At 41.5% G+C, this 15,506-nt stretch overlaps 1 protein-coding gene across 1 annotated transcript in view; it reads right to left on the reverse strand.

Moving 5' to 3' along the window:
* Positions 1–15,194, reverse strand: part of LOC139626815 (uncharacterized) — a 79,753-nt gene extending 64,559 nt beyond the window's left edge. The window contains exons 1-2 of the mRNA XM_071487324.1: positions 14,950–15,194; positions 2,055–2,096 (exon numbers count right to left, since the gene is read on the reverse strand). The gene's annotated coding sequence lies outside the window, so the exon portion shown is untranslated. The remainder of the gene's footprint in view (positions 1–2,054; positions 2,097–14,949) is intronic.
* Positions 15,195–15,506: the final 312 nt, after the last annotated feature.

A 15,506-nucleotide genomic window follows, 5' to 3' on the forward strand; every position in this document is an offset into this window, starting at 1 on the left:
ATCAGCTGTTCAGACAGCTGTTCACAACTAACCAATAGCAGGGTGACACAATTTCTCGTTAGCCTATCATCTGCTGGCGCCCCCTTTTTAAAGATGTTCCTTCTCAGTTTTAGTTTCATGCTCCGCTGACGTGTGCCCCTCCTCCTCCTCCCCAATCTCCACCTGGTTCCAGAGTTCATCGGCCATAATCTGTCTCAGAGGGATCTTCAGTCTTCTCAGCGTCAGACGGTTCTTCAGCATCTCTACGTCAGAGGTCTCTCAGCCATCCCATCGTCGGGGGATCTTCAACCTTATCAGTTTCAGAGCATTCTCAGCCATCTTCAGCATCAGAGGTTCTTCGGCCATCATCGGCATCAGAGGGATAGTCAGGCACCACCACCAGTGTCTGGTCTCAGGGGGGACTATATTCATATACGCTCATGTATTTTGCTGCTGCTCATCCTAACTCTAAACATCTCCCCCACGAGACCAAGTGCCAAAATCTATAACTGCAGCACTATTCATCACATGTCTTGTCTAATTAAAATATTTACTTTCACTCCATTCACTTGTCTCTCCTGATTGAAGTAGATTTGAAGACGTGCTGTTTGACTTTTTTCAGCGAATCTACCTGCCTGTCTGTACCTTTCTCTGCTCATCTTTCTCTCTCACAGACACTCCTTTCCACTCTGGCTCAAACTTACCATAAAGTTTAATAGATAGTGCTCATTTCAATATGAGATTTAAGTGATTGAACAAGTATTAACTTGGAAGGGCTCCACCTTTTTGGAACTACATGAAGACCCTGCTGAAAACAAAGTAGTTAAATCTAATGTCCCATGTAATTTCCACCTCTACAAAAATCTCTCTGGTGTTAACTACACTTCATAAACCACAGTTAAATTTGCCATGCCAGTGAAAGCCAAGAGATGGACCGAGTTATAATTACGTTCCAAAATGAACTGATATTACAAAAAAGAAGTCTCATAGAAAGAACAAGTACAGCTCAGCAAAGTTTTTCCACCATATTGTCCGAGTCAAACATAAACTATACACATCTTCATATTTCCAATTCAGTACAGTAACATTTCAAAAAAAATAAAAAATAAATAAAAATGACTGTGTGAGAAAGAGGTCAATTCTCTAGTAAACTTTCAGGATGCAGTGTGTGGTGTTGCTGACCTTAGACAGAACTATACTGTAGGTTTATTTTATTCCATCTAGAACTCATCTCTAACTCAACTCATTAATAGGGATACCCCGATCACATTTTCGATCACAATCATCTATGAGTGAGATCATCCACTCCAAGACTGATACTGATCATTTTTTGTGTTTTGTTACAGCTGCTGGTTTAGCGGGTGGGTCAGTCTGCTTATCTTTGTAGTGTACTGGGACCTCCAACAGGCAGCAGCGTACACCTGATAAAAGGACCACAGAAGTTAACCTTATTCAGTCAAAAACATACTTTTACTTTGTTCAAAAGAGCTGCACAAAAAAACTCCCAAGGAGCAATGCAACAAGTATCCTACAGTAAGGGTAACTGAATTCGACAATGTAATAATTAATTACATGTGTTCATTTATGTGAATTTACAGACTGAAAAAAATAAGCCAATTCAATAGGCTGAACAGAGACACCAGAGTATTAACCACATCTACAGATCATGTATCTTGAATGAAAATTGGACGATAAAATCAAGAGTGTTTCCCCCAGATCCAGCTGTTCCTCATGTTCCCCACAACCCATAAATCTAATCTCATCAAAGTTCCCAGTTTCATCAAACTGGTCATCAGGTATATTTTCCTGGAATTATTATAGTCTCTGTTTGTGTTTTCCAATTCCTGACTTACCCGATGATCATTCTGTGCATGCACCCTAAATTTTATCCAGCTGGGAGCTCTTCAAACCAATTACCAAATAGGTTATCTTCAAATAAAAATCTGAATAATTTTTCTCAAACCTACTGTAAAGTTTGTGTTGTGCAACAGAAACAAGTCTGACATCCTGGTGTTTGGACTGTCAGTTAACTTTTGTGATTTCTGCATCTTCAGTAAGAAAATACAAGTACTCACCTAAGATTCCAGTTCCTAATATTGTGGCAATGGTCAAGAAATCTGGGAAGACAAAAAAGTATTCATGAAGTCACAAAATTAAGACCAACTTCATACCACAAATTGCTGTGTAGAAAAAATGTAAAGAAGTACTCTGGGTAATACAAGACAATATTTTTATAATACACAGCTCCTCCAATATATTGTATTTCTGCTCAGAAGTGACAAAGGCTACCTGTTTGTTGACTGGAGTGTGCAAATATCACAGAGGTGGGATAAAGTGAGTCAAGTCTCAGATCAAAGCAGGAAAGTTCCAAGACAAAAAGACAAAAGTCCTAAGTCCTAGTCCCAGTACACTTTGCATTTCATGTCATTATTTGCTTGTCTGCTAGTGTAAAATAAAACATCTATGGAACGCTTATGTCATTGTTGTACGTTCGTTACATTTTCAATTTTTGTCAAGACTGTGTCAAAGAGGTGCTGAGTCGACTCTACTGCCTTAATCTTTAAGGCTTGTGTTAAAATTACCAAATATATTGATTGACATGTTCAATTTCCAGGTCAGGGACAGTTCAGAAAACCACATCTAGGCAGGATTGCAGCGGAATAATCAACTGTGTTGAAAAAAGAAACCAATAGGCAGCACAAACTCAAATAACTTCAATACCAGCAGTAACCGGTCCCCTTCCACCGCTCCATCTGCTTTTTCAATTTATTCGCAGGTGTAGAATGAAACTCATTTTTCAAAACTGCACACATCATCTCTAACATCATTCATTCTCACACAACCAACTAGTCCTACGTCAATGCTATCGCCCTGAGATTCAAAATCATCTGACTACAGCCTCTCCTCCTCCTCCTCCCCACCTTCCTTCACATGACACCCCTTCAGCTGCAGACATCAACATACACAGATATATTAAAAGGCAAGATGAAAGAGGTTGTTAAAAACTGCCGTACTCAACATCATTACCACTAACTCACCTGAAATGATGTCATGCAAACTGCGTACTTTGTGCTTCAGTTTGCACATTTGTACCATCATTATCACTGTGTGAATGTTGGCTGCTGGGTTCTTTTACAACTGTATGAGGTTTGTATATGATGTTTTCATGTTTTCCAATGTTGTCAAACAAATTTGGGTATGGTATTTCCCCCTCAGGCACAATAAACCAGACTACCTAAAAGGATGGGTTTTAGTGACTGTGGGTACAACTTTTCTGATACCTTCGACTTCTTTGGAGGGGAATTCTAAAGACCACTACGTGCAAGCTGCAGAACATCACCATGTCACACAACAGTAAAACTCGTGGGAGTTTTCTGAGTCAGGTGCTGCGGTTGCTCTCCTCCGGCTGCGCTGACTGGAAACTACCTGTGACAACAGAACTTTGCTTTAATTGGCTTAAAGCCTCACTGACACGCATGATGTGTTCTCAGTTTTTATTCTAAGAACTTCAGAATCATTATCTCCTGTGGTTATCTGTCCCAAAGGAGATGCAATTTATTTGATCTCCTCCTTCTGGCAGCTTTTTTTTTTATATTGGCGCCAACACCATAGTTTTAATTTCCAGCTGCAAAAAGGGTTTAGATCAGGAGTTCGTTACTGTAAAAAAAAATAATGCCCCTGTGGGAGATCATATTTTCTATCCTTTAGATTTCTTTTCTTTTCACCCTCCAGGTAATATGGCAGAACAGATTTATGTATTTATTTATTTTTGATAGTAATCTCAAGTCTGTGGTTTTCAGTGAAACAGAAACAAATGAAAATGTCATCTCTGTCAAAGTGTTGCTCTAGCAGGTAACAGGTGTTCTGTGTTTCTCTGTTAGTCTTTATATGTATAAAGGCCCACAATGCTGCATGACACTACATAACATGGAGAAGCAAATGGTAACAGTCACTGATTCCAAAGGGACACTGACATTTAGCATGTTCAAAGATATTGGACATTCTAAGGACAGGAAAGGCTAAGGACTGGTGAGTAGAAAATAATTATTTGTTTGCAAAAAATTGCATGAGACTGTTTGGTCAAAGATTAGTGACCCTATTTCTTTGGATGACGTTCTTCTGATTAAGAGTTCTTGGCTTGAGCTCATCTACAAACCTGCAAAGTTTCATACAGACATACAAACACCTGCGAGAGACACACACACACACACACACACACACACACGAGGTAAGAATAATACCAGCTCCCCTGCTGCGGCTGATAATTATCTCAGACACACAATGACATAACCTTGACTTGAAGCCTCCATGCAAAAACAGTGATGTACCTCCCTGTGTGACTGGTGGGGGCAGCGCAGAGCACAATTAATTGGTCAGCCTCTACTATAAACACAAAGTTAATAATTGGGAACACCACTTGACAATGGTAACCTTGTACACAAACGGTCTGTAGTTTTACCTAATGTCTTAGAGTGGACAGGAACGAGTTAGGGGGGCCAATGGCCCCTTCTCTACTTCTGGTCCCCCTGCTCAGACCATATCCATTTTCGAGCTTGGCTTGCTGACACACACACACACACACTAACACGTACACACTCTCACAAGATGAAAACAATACCAGCACTGCTGTCACAGCTGGTAATAATTAATGTAATCCTGTGGAAGGCCTATGCTATAAATTGACCATGCTCTACCTTGTATCCTCTTTTCATTCTGCCACCAGCTTCCCACTCTACAGGCCCCAGCCCTGCTCCCAGATGCCATGTACCCCTGACCTCAGAGATGGACTTTATCATTACACAAAGGAAAACAAGCTCTGGCAGAGCACAAGTTTGCATTTTGTGGCCACTCAAACAGGTTCTTCTGTCTGACACTGGAAATTTTATCACGCAAGTAGCGTTGATGGCTCAGTTTGACCCAGTCAAGCAAGAGCATTTGAGGAGAATTCAGGCAAAAGATCTAATCCCTCTGAAGGAGTACACCACAGCAAAATCAGATGCAGATGTTGTCTCTGCTGCTGGAAGCATCTGCCAGTTGATGCAAAGATGGTCTTTTGTGTAAGAACTATTGTGCGGTACAATGTGTTGTTCCAGATAAATACAGCCCCAGACTTTCAATGAGGAAAGAAATCAAGGCAGTGAGATTTCGAGATCATGATCCAACTCCAAGTGCCAAGGAAATAGCAGAGAGGCTTGAGGTGGAGATGACATGGGCAGAGATGCATCAGAAAAAAAACACAAGAAAGTCTGAGTAAGCAAACTCAGTCATCTGAAGGAGAGCTCTTCAAAACAGAGTTTTTCCTGCCTCTTATAGATACAGCCCCTGTCACATTAGGGGGAGAGATTTTCACACATGGAAGCCTTCTATGAGCTGTATGGATTTCTCTACTCCGCTGGCATAATGAGAAGCACAGACAGGAGAGCTGCCACAGACTGGAGCAGAGAATGGATGATATTGATGCAGAGGACCTGTAGCTTGAGATAAAGGGTGCAGTTAGATCCTTCCTTACATATATCTCATCACCATATGAGGTGCTTGATTATAGAAATAAATCATACATATGAGAATATCCTAAACATCTATCCAAAGTTGAGTACAGTTTTCAGACTTCTTCTCCCCCTCTCCCTGTGACAGTAGCTTCAGGTGAGAGAAGTTACTCATCACTGAAACTCGTTAAAACATACCTCAGGGCAACTATGTCACAGGACAGGGTGTCTGCACTTGCTCTTCTCTCCATCGAGCATTACGTCACTGGACATGGAATAAGTGATTGCAAGAGGCCAATATTAGTATGGTCACCTGAATGGTACCTCCAAGCCATATACAATATAGCACATGGCATATGATGTATGATGTAATCATTAAAAGAGCAACAGTAGAGAAGAACGGGAAGATTCCCTTCATATGTGCCCCAACCCACTAAAGCTCAGTTGATTATGAAGAGAAAGCAAGAGGAACTCAATCAATGTAAATTAAAAAAAAAAAAACACATTCAAGAGAGAGGAAGATAAAGACAGAGACAAAGAAACCAAAACTCCAGAGGAAGAAAAGAGCTGCAACTTTCCTCAAGGAATTTCCTCCACAGAGCGTCTGATTTTTACTGCAGGAGTGTGTCACGCTGTGGCACCCTGATATTTTGTGGCCCTTCAAACAGGTGAATATTGTCTCATCCAAGCACGTCCAGTTTCTTCAAATGCTTTCCTAAATTAACATTAGATCCCAGCAATTACTTTAAGGTGAGTTCACAAGGAGGAGAATCGTGAGGACAGATGAAACAGCGCAGACATCAACTGATTATTACTGTCAGTAATATTTCATGTTGGACGCGGTAAATTTCTCAGGTCTGAAAGTCATTGGGGATGTTTTAACACAAAGCCGACCTTTACGTGATTTTAACATCATTTTTATTCATCTTCCCCAAAAAGACATTTAAAACCACCTGATTTGAAACTCCCTGAGACCTAGAATAATTCAAGGTTGTGTATTTCAGATATTATTATTAGATAAAGACGACAACAACAACAGAAAAAAAATTTCAATTTCAGTTTTGAAATTTTCATTATTTGTCATGAAATTGAAAAATCCCCGAGGTGACATCTCCTAAATCATTATAGTTTATTACTGTCTTTTTGGAAATTCCTCAGGATTCAACTGAAGTCCTAAAATATGTTGTTTATTAAAATTGTTTTCTAGAGCCAGTTGAAGGTACAGTACTGTGGACATACTCATGTGTGGACATCATTGCTGCGTGAAGACTGCTGAAGAGAAGAAGTTACACGTAGGACTTCCTTAGATTTATAAGGACTTATAATGGCCTCGTGCCTGTATTTAAAAGTATTTAAAGTTTGCTCAACGAAGAAGTCCATCAAAACTTGGCAAGTGCGTAAAAGACCGACGCCTGACATTTGGAGGCAAGAGTCAGCTGGGTGTATTACACAACTGGTGACTAGATCATGCTGTTTCAACTGGGTGAAAAATTATTGACTTAATGAATCTCCCCGATTCTTTTTGTAATTATTGATCTACATTCCAGCTATGTGTGACTCTTGATTTGAGCCCTAAAACATTTACAGCAAATGCACGGTGCAAGAGCCTGTCAGTTTTTTTCTAGGTTTAAATCAGTCATTGTGTCTTTGCCATGGGTGAAATATTTGGAGGTTCAGTGGTTCAAAGTGCCCCAGAGGACACAGTCTCCTCCACATCCCTCCACCCTCTGATGTGACGCCCCAACAAATCAGCAAGTATCCATTGAACAGCCATGCTGACCACTGACCGAAGAGTCTCCAGTTCCTATATCTAAACCCTCCGCAGACTAGGCCACCAGCAGAAGACCAGCCAGCCTTTTAAGACCCACACCGAGAGGAGTACGGCTGCACCAGAGTCCCTGGTGCACCAGGATCTGGAAAGGTGGACAAGGCAGAATGAGAAGGACTTTTAAAAAATTTGATATGAATCACCCTAGGGCAAATATCTTAAAGTCTCAACCAAATAGCCAAAGGGCAAAAAACTATTCAGTTTCTTTAGAAAAATGTTCAGCCTCAGTAAAGAATTCAGAAAACTTCAGTTTGTCATTCTCTTGAGGTATTCTGCATTTTAACATTTCTGACAGCAGTTGGCCAATCAGAGTCTAAACCAAATTTGGCGCCATACAAATTGAACTGAATTGAATTGAATTAAGAGTTTGCATGTTCTCTCCATGTCTGCGTGGGTTCCCTTCAGGGTTTCCTCCCACAGTCCAAAGACATGCTCATTAGGTTAACTGGTGACTCTAAATTGCCTGTACGTGTGAACGTGAGTATGAATGGTTGGTTGTTTGTCTCTATATGTCAGTCCTGTGATAGACTGCTGTCCTGTCCAGGGTGTACCCCACTCTCACCCAATGTCATTTTTTTACATGTTATATAAACTACCAGTATGTGGCATGATTCCCACCACTTCACAAAAAATCAAGTTAACTAGGGAAGGGGGGAAAATGGCTCTAAATATTTGTAAATGGCATCTCTGTAATGGAATGGTTGCTTTTTATTGAGTTATAGAGGATGTGGTTCGTCACCCAGAAAGGCCAGCCTCATTCTCTACATCCCCATTGTAAGGGTCCCCTGGATCATAACCAAGGTTGTACAATATACAACACGAAGATGCTGCAAAGCTGATGTTCTGAACATTATTGATCTGTGTTGGGATCGCAAGCCATGAGTTCTGAGAAGAACAATGGAGAGGCCTACAAGCCACTCCAAGGCCTGAGTGTCAAACCATGCATCCTGAAGGGAACAATAGAGAGGCCCGCGTGCTTCTCCTGAGGCCTGACTCGAGCCATGCCTCGTGGGGAGAACAAAGGAGTGGACTACATTTCCCTCCAGGCTATGGGCCAAAACCACCCCCACAATTCACACCTAGGTGTAAAATTGGAGTTTGAAAGAAAACTCGGCAACGGCATTGGCTGAGGCCAGGCATTCCCAGCAGGGGTCCCCGGTGACGTCACTCAGGTGATAACCCTCCTCCTGCGCTTCATTCCCGTGCACCAGGTTCAGTAGAGAGCTCCTCCAGCTCTCTCCGCGACTCGGCTGCTGAAAGGGAGCAATCTGCAACATCTGACCTTTTCCAGAACTTCTTCAAGCCCAGGTCACAGTCTCCAACCCGCGGGCCGAGCACAGATGCTGTGTCTCTCTTCTTTAGGATCCGACGTACATCGCTGTGCAATCAGCTGATTTCACGTCCTGTGAGGACGAGCGCCGACTTTGTTAAAGACAAAGTTCACCGTCTCTCATCTGTGATCTTCCCGCTGTGGCCGAGGAACTCATCACTGTCACCGCCAGGAGAGAGACACGACCCGCCGAGCTCCGGCCGAGGACCGAGCTGTGGAGACCCAGAGACTTTCTGTCCTGACTGCGGAGGACCGGAGCAGCTCACAGTAAGAGGCTGATGTCTGGCAGAGACACAGTTAGTGTAGCTGTTGTATTGTTGTATCTGACTGATAAGTGCTGCAGATCCTGTTGTTTAGATCGTTCACTGTGATCAGCTTAATAAGCCAAATATCACTAGTTAAAGGACCAATATCCGACCAGACGAGCTCGGTTCTCTGGCTCCGTTATTGTGTAGTGATGTTGTGGTGATTATTAACTGTGGTGACGATCTCTTGTGGACTCTTTCCTCTCTTCACCTCTATTCTCCCTCTTTCCTCCCAATCACGCACCTCATCCACCTCTCTCACATTCAGGCCCGAGAGTGTGGTCGCGTCATACACGTGAGGCTCAAGGCCCCGCCCACTGTTCTCGTGTTCACGCCACTCACGCTCTGCGGCCAGCCGCCATCTTGGCTCTAGCGAGTACCTCACTCTGCCGCCATCTTGGTTCCTACTGACGCGTCACTCACGTGACTTCGTCACATCCTCTCTCTCTCTCTCTCTCTCTCTCTCTCTCTCTCTCACACACACACACACACACACACACACACACACGGTTGTTACATATGTGTTTTGCCTGTAATCATCTAGTTAGTAACCAATGTTTGTTTTAGTTATAGTTGAATTATAATCGGTTTAATATTAAGTGATGTTATGTTGAATAATTATTACTCGTATTAATAAATCCTGTTATAATTTAACTTGTTGTTGTCTGTGATTATTGTGATTATATTTGTGATAACAGCTGGATTCACAACAGTCAGTGCTCGAATTTACCCTTCAACCAACCTTCTGAGACTGTATTCTGAGCATCAATTTGGTCATTGGTCCCTGGTGACAGGGTGGTGCCCCGAGGTTACTACTTGTAGTAAACATTTATATATATATTGGTGATTATCACTGATAATCATTAATATGATAAGCCAATAACCAAATTGCTCCTACCTGTGCCCCAACATCTGCATGTATCAGAACTGGAAGAATGTGGACTTCAGAATCTTAAATGTTATGTTCTATTATGATGGTTTCAGAATTCAACTTCTTCTTAGATACCTTATAGGCTTTTTTGCTTGGCTGTCAAGTGTGCAGCTGAGGCAGTACCAGGCAGGCAGAGTCCCCATTGATGTGCATGCTCTCTGGCACAAGGGGTCAGGGATCTTCCTCCAGAGCATTGGTAACCGCTGTAAGGTGGACAGCCCTGGCATCATGACAGCTGCCAGGGTGCCCCAAACTGATGTGACCAAACTGCCTCTGGCTGTCACAAAAGCGAGTCAGAATGACCAAATAGAATTTTTTCTGGTTCATATAAGCAATGGGGTTCTTAAAGCTCCCACATGCACTACACACCTCCACTGGTCCTTTAGAAAGTCTGAAATGAGCCCAACACTCTCGCAAGAGAGAGGAATGACATCCTCCACAAACTGGACTATTTTAAGGACAATGCTAGAGAAGGTGGAACACAAACTTAATTTTGTTCTAGACAAGAAACACTACAGCACAGCTTGCACTGATGATATCAGTTTGAACTGATACATGTAGTTTCTGCAGTAACAACAAAACAAAACGGCTCTGAACAAACTCACAGGTCTTTCATCAGTATAGGCAGTATGTTTCCCATGATGAAATATTTGCATGATCTTAACCTCTTTACTGTACAAAAAATAAAAAATAAAACAGTAGGCCTTCTCTAAAGCAAAGCAATTTTTTTCATAAATGGATCTGCTAGTCATTATTGTCTCTTACAGTGGTTCCCAACTTTTTCCAACTCATGTCCCACAGTTTGCAGGCAACATCCGACCCCACAGTAATACGGAGGCTAAATAATGCCCTCTCCTTTTAATTCTTCCTGTTCCTAAACCAGCTATTCATTTTGATACTCCAGTTTCTGCCATAGATGAAATCTTCCAAATCAGACTGAGATGGCAGACAAGCATACAATGTGGTTAGGGTTAGGGTAATACAAGAAGAAAAAAGGTTTTTCAACATTTTTATTCTTTTTAAATAATTTAAATTCATCATTTTGTTTTAAAACATTTAAACATTTAATATAATTATATCTTTTCATCAAAATTTCACTTTTTTGAAAATTATTTGTCTTAATACTCAACCAAGTATTGAAATGAATACAGCCACTGTAAGGGATGAAGGATAAAGGACGTTTGCATTTAGGCTTGACACAGGTTGTCAGCTGATTCCCCCTTAAGTTAACGCTGTAACCATAGCTACATGCTTTCCACCATAAAACATGCAAACTAACCCCTCATTCTTGTATTTGTAAAAAAAAAAGATTTATGGAAATTTTTGTTTGAGCATTTTAATGTAGCCATCACTGTAAGCAGTTATAAAATGATAAAAAGGGCTTCAGCTACTACACGTGAAGAACAGTCGACGAAGTCAGTTGAAGTTGAAAACGAACACCACTATAGCTTATACTGTTGTCCATAAATTACTAAAAATCAATACCACATACATAATTTTGCCAGAAATATTCATTAGCACACCAAATAGGGCCGGGCCACGCTGCTTACCTCACCTGTGTGTCATACTTGCGGAAACTCATGCGCCAATGCAGCGGCGTGTCATCTAGAGTTTTAACGTGGAGTCTATTTTTCACGCACAAGACATACTGCTCTCAGCAAGCATAGATAAAAGTAAATCTATTGACAGTCATATTGACATCAAAGCAGCAACACTACATAACAAACAAAACATTAACAATATGACAAACCATTATATATACGATGATAGAACTGCCAGAGCTGGGACACCTATCACACTCCCAGGATTATATGATCAAACCAAACCCATTCCACACCTACAATAACTTGTTTCTTTTTTCTTTTTTGTCTTTTTTGGCCGGTTGGGGGCAGCAGAGACAAATTGACCACAGTCACTTATTTACATATTTGGCGGGTACAGGGCATTTGCTGTCCTGGAAACCAGGCAAACATAAGTTCAATATTCACTTTCTTTTAGCTCTACCAACTTCTGAAGGAATTATCTGGCTGTTTAGTTGCTTAATGCTCCACTATGTTCACCAGCCATTCGCCAACTTTGTCCATCTGCCATTAGGTGCTGGACAGGTAGTATACAATGGATTTTTAGGGGTTTTCACAGACAACAGCTACTTGCTGCAACTAAAAACGACACTATGAGAGCGGTGAGAGTGAGCCAAAACAATGAAGTTGTGGGCACAGCTAAACAATGAGCTGACAATCACTAATGCTACATAAAGCTGAGAGCTGCAGATTCAGCCAATGATTCTCTGTGGATTCTTCACTATGAGAAGCCCCATTCATATTTTTTTTCCCCCAGACTGTCATCTGATACATTGTTAATATAAAAACATCAATTATAGCTGCTTTAAAGAAGGCTCATTTTCATTCCATCTCATATCTGTCTGTATGAGGTTCAATAACACAGACAGAAACATCAGTCTAGTTTCCCATGAAATTGGCTTATTAATGTGTAAAAGATGATTTTTTCCAAATTATATTGTAAAAAATATATTCATATAATTGGGTGAAAAATTATGTTAATAGATCAGCTTCTAGCCCTGCAAAAATCTGCTAGTTTAGTGATCATCATTTGTGACAAATACTGCCAGTGACTTAATAGGCCTGTCACAGCAGAAATGTTCACTTGTCATAGTAGGGAAAGTACAGGTATTATCAATATTAACGACTAACATTAATGATAGCTGTCTTCTATTCAAGTGTCAAGAGTACGCATTGACAGTGTGACCGTGATCAAGCATGCACACTATCAGGACCCTGAAACTGCAGCTAAAAGGAATTCAGACATCTTCGATTGCTTGATTTACACCTGAGCCTTTTCTACAGTGGCATGTCAAAAGGTTTTCTGTGAAAAGGCCTATAGTATATGTCGTTGTACTGACAATCATCAAGCTAAAACATCTAAGTTGCAACACAAAGTTAGCTAGTGGAGTTAGTTCATGCTGTAGGTAACTTTGTGCCAAAGCCATCTTTTTTAGTTCATTATCTGTAGTGGATGTGGCATTATGACGGCGTAAGATCTTCTCGTTAACGTGACATGTTCTCAAAGTGAGAAATGTATAATGCACTACGCATATTGATCAGGACCAAAACTTTTGACCCCTGTTTTCTATGTGTTACGTGGCTGGAAAGAGACCAAGCAGGAAATGGAAAAAATAAGGAGAAAAAAAGACCAGGTCAAAACCTAGTACATGGCTGAACCATGTCATATTTGCATTCTGCCTAGTGTCAGCAGATTTCAGCCCTTCATTGGTTTGCTTCTCTCCCACTCACTTTGCTTGCAGTATTTAAGACTACATGTTAACCAGCAGACACTTCCAAGCCATTTCCTAGCCTCTGCGCTGCACTGCTAAAATTCTGATTTTATAACCACAGCATCATCTGACTAAATCACAATACGCATGGAAACAACAGTCTAAAACAACAGCTGTGCCATGATTTCAGCTGTACTTGTAAAATGATCACGCCGCAAATGGTTTGTAGACAATGCAAAAAATACAGACTAACACTAAGTGAAGGGGTCTGAATACTTTCTGAAACAACTGTATGTCAGTGGCACTCTGTAGATGTCACGCCTCTGGATACAGTATTGTGTTGGAAAACAGCACCCAATTGACAGCACTCTACACTCTATAAGCACAGCTATGTGACCCTTTTCTCTGATGACAACAAACACCATCAACCAGCCCCTCTGTCATCACGTGCTGGTAGTTGTATTGACGAGGCAGCTCACTTTTTTGTCACATTCAAATCCATCACTTGCACTCTACGGACCTCCCATCATCACTAGAAATAAGCTGTCATTTTAAATCAGCCTGATCATTTTTCATTCTCTTATCAATCCTCCTCTGTGCTCTTCCACCACCCCTCTAAAGATGGCTGCGGGACATATGGCATCAGTAATTAGAAATGTCATTATAATCTTTTTCATATTGTCTGTGTTCTCACAGCTGCCAAAGCATGTAATATAATGACTCAATAACTTGTGTTACAGAGACAAAATTATAGCAGTGAGCCAGGAACATGGGTAAATTGACCATAATAGACATTTAATGGGATTTTGATTTTGATTTTGATTTAGACATTTGACCTTGGTCTTTAGGCACAGTACAGTCCTTCACTTCTCACTCACAAGCCAAAGTGTGACAACAGAAGAGCCTTACATGTCAAAAAGTAGCTAAGAACTTTAATACAATTTGATGCCACACGTAACCCGAGGGCTTCTGTCCCAACCTGCTGCACAGGTTGCCATGAATACTGTCTCACACCAAAACAACCTACATTTTAGCATTTTGCCATTTTCCTCTTCAAAACGTGGAACGCCCCATTTCCCCTGCTATTTGTGTTCACCTGTCAGTCAGGAGCTTCACCAAGGTCGCCCCTATTTATTTTCCATGAAACATGAGTGAATCAGTTCCTGTCCCGCCGCCATTGAGAAATGATTCACTCTCTCTTCATAGAAAATAAATAAATAATTTGGTGACTGTCTCAGTGGCAAAACAAAAACAAAACAAAAAAAAACAGCTCGCTTTAAAGCAAATCAGTAATGGGTGGATAGATATCAAATAGATTAATTGTTTGCGTCCATTTTAAAGCAAAAAGGCCAACTATTTACTGGTCCCATCTTCTAAATGTGAGATACTGTAATGAATCTGTTTTATCTTCTTTATAGCCTACTGTTTTTTGTGAATAAAGAGAACATTGTTCCTACAAGCCATGGTCGGTGCTAAACTTCAATAATAATCAAACATTAACTTATGAGTGAACATTAAAAACCTAACAACTCAATCAGCAACCATAGCCTGCTAATAAGGACAACACAAGCAGGACATTGTGGTCTGAGAAGCTGAAATACGCCATTCTGGGTCCATTATATGCAAGCCGAGTTAAAGCTGAGAGCGAATGGTTCACAGGATTTATTTATTTATTTCCTCTCCATGTTTGTCCTTGCTTGCGTTTACCCCGGTCCACCACCCCGTCAACACCGTGGTGAATGGAGGGTGGTGTTATCCCTGTGTTCGGCTAAATGTGCGTTTATTCTTGGTGACTCACTAGAAGTCGGTCGACATGGTGAGGCGGCACAGCATCTCCTGGCCGGGTGTGTGAAGCCTGTACCGGCGTTTGAGTGTGAACGTCGTGATGTGTCGGTACTCACAGCACTGAAGGTAAATAAACCGCAACTTCCAGTGTCTGTCCTGGTTTTTCCGCGTTATTTTGATGGACAGAGTGCTGAGACTGGTGTCGGGGATGGGGCAGGGACTTGTTTGGTGTCTTATCTCCTCTGCATCGGTCGCCATCATTTTCATCACCCTCTCTTCCCCCCACCTCATCTCCCCCTCTCTCCTTCCTCCTCTCCCGCCCCTCTCTGTGGCGACGCGTGAACGCGCACGGTCCTCCGGATGCTGCGTGTGCCCGGTAATGTCCGGAGGCTGAGCCACAGAGGCAGCACTAGCGCAATAAATGAAACCTAGAGAGGCAGGTGACAGGAAAAATGAATCCCGCATAGAGCAGGGGGAGGTCTCCTGGCTCACATGTAGCATCCACAGATACTAATTCTATAGGTGGTTTCTTTGTGCAAAAGTAATTTATAGTAAACCCAAAAGGATTGT

The sequence above is a fragment of the Trachinotus anak genome, unplaced genomic scaffold (genome assembly GCF_046630095.1).
Source record: "Trachinotus anak isolate AG129_WGS33_773 ecotype Australia unplaced genomic scaffold, CSIRO_AGI_Tana_v1 ptg000010l, whole genome shotgun sequence".
NCBI lineage: Eukaryota > Metazoa > Chordata > Actinopteri > Carangiformes > Carangidae > Trachinotus > Trachinotus anak.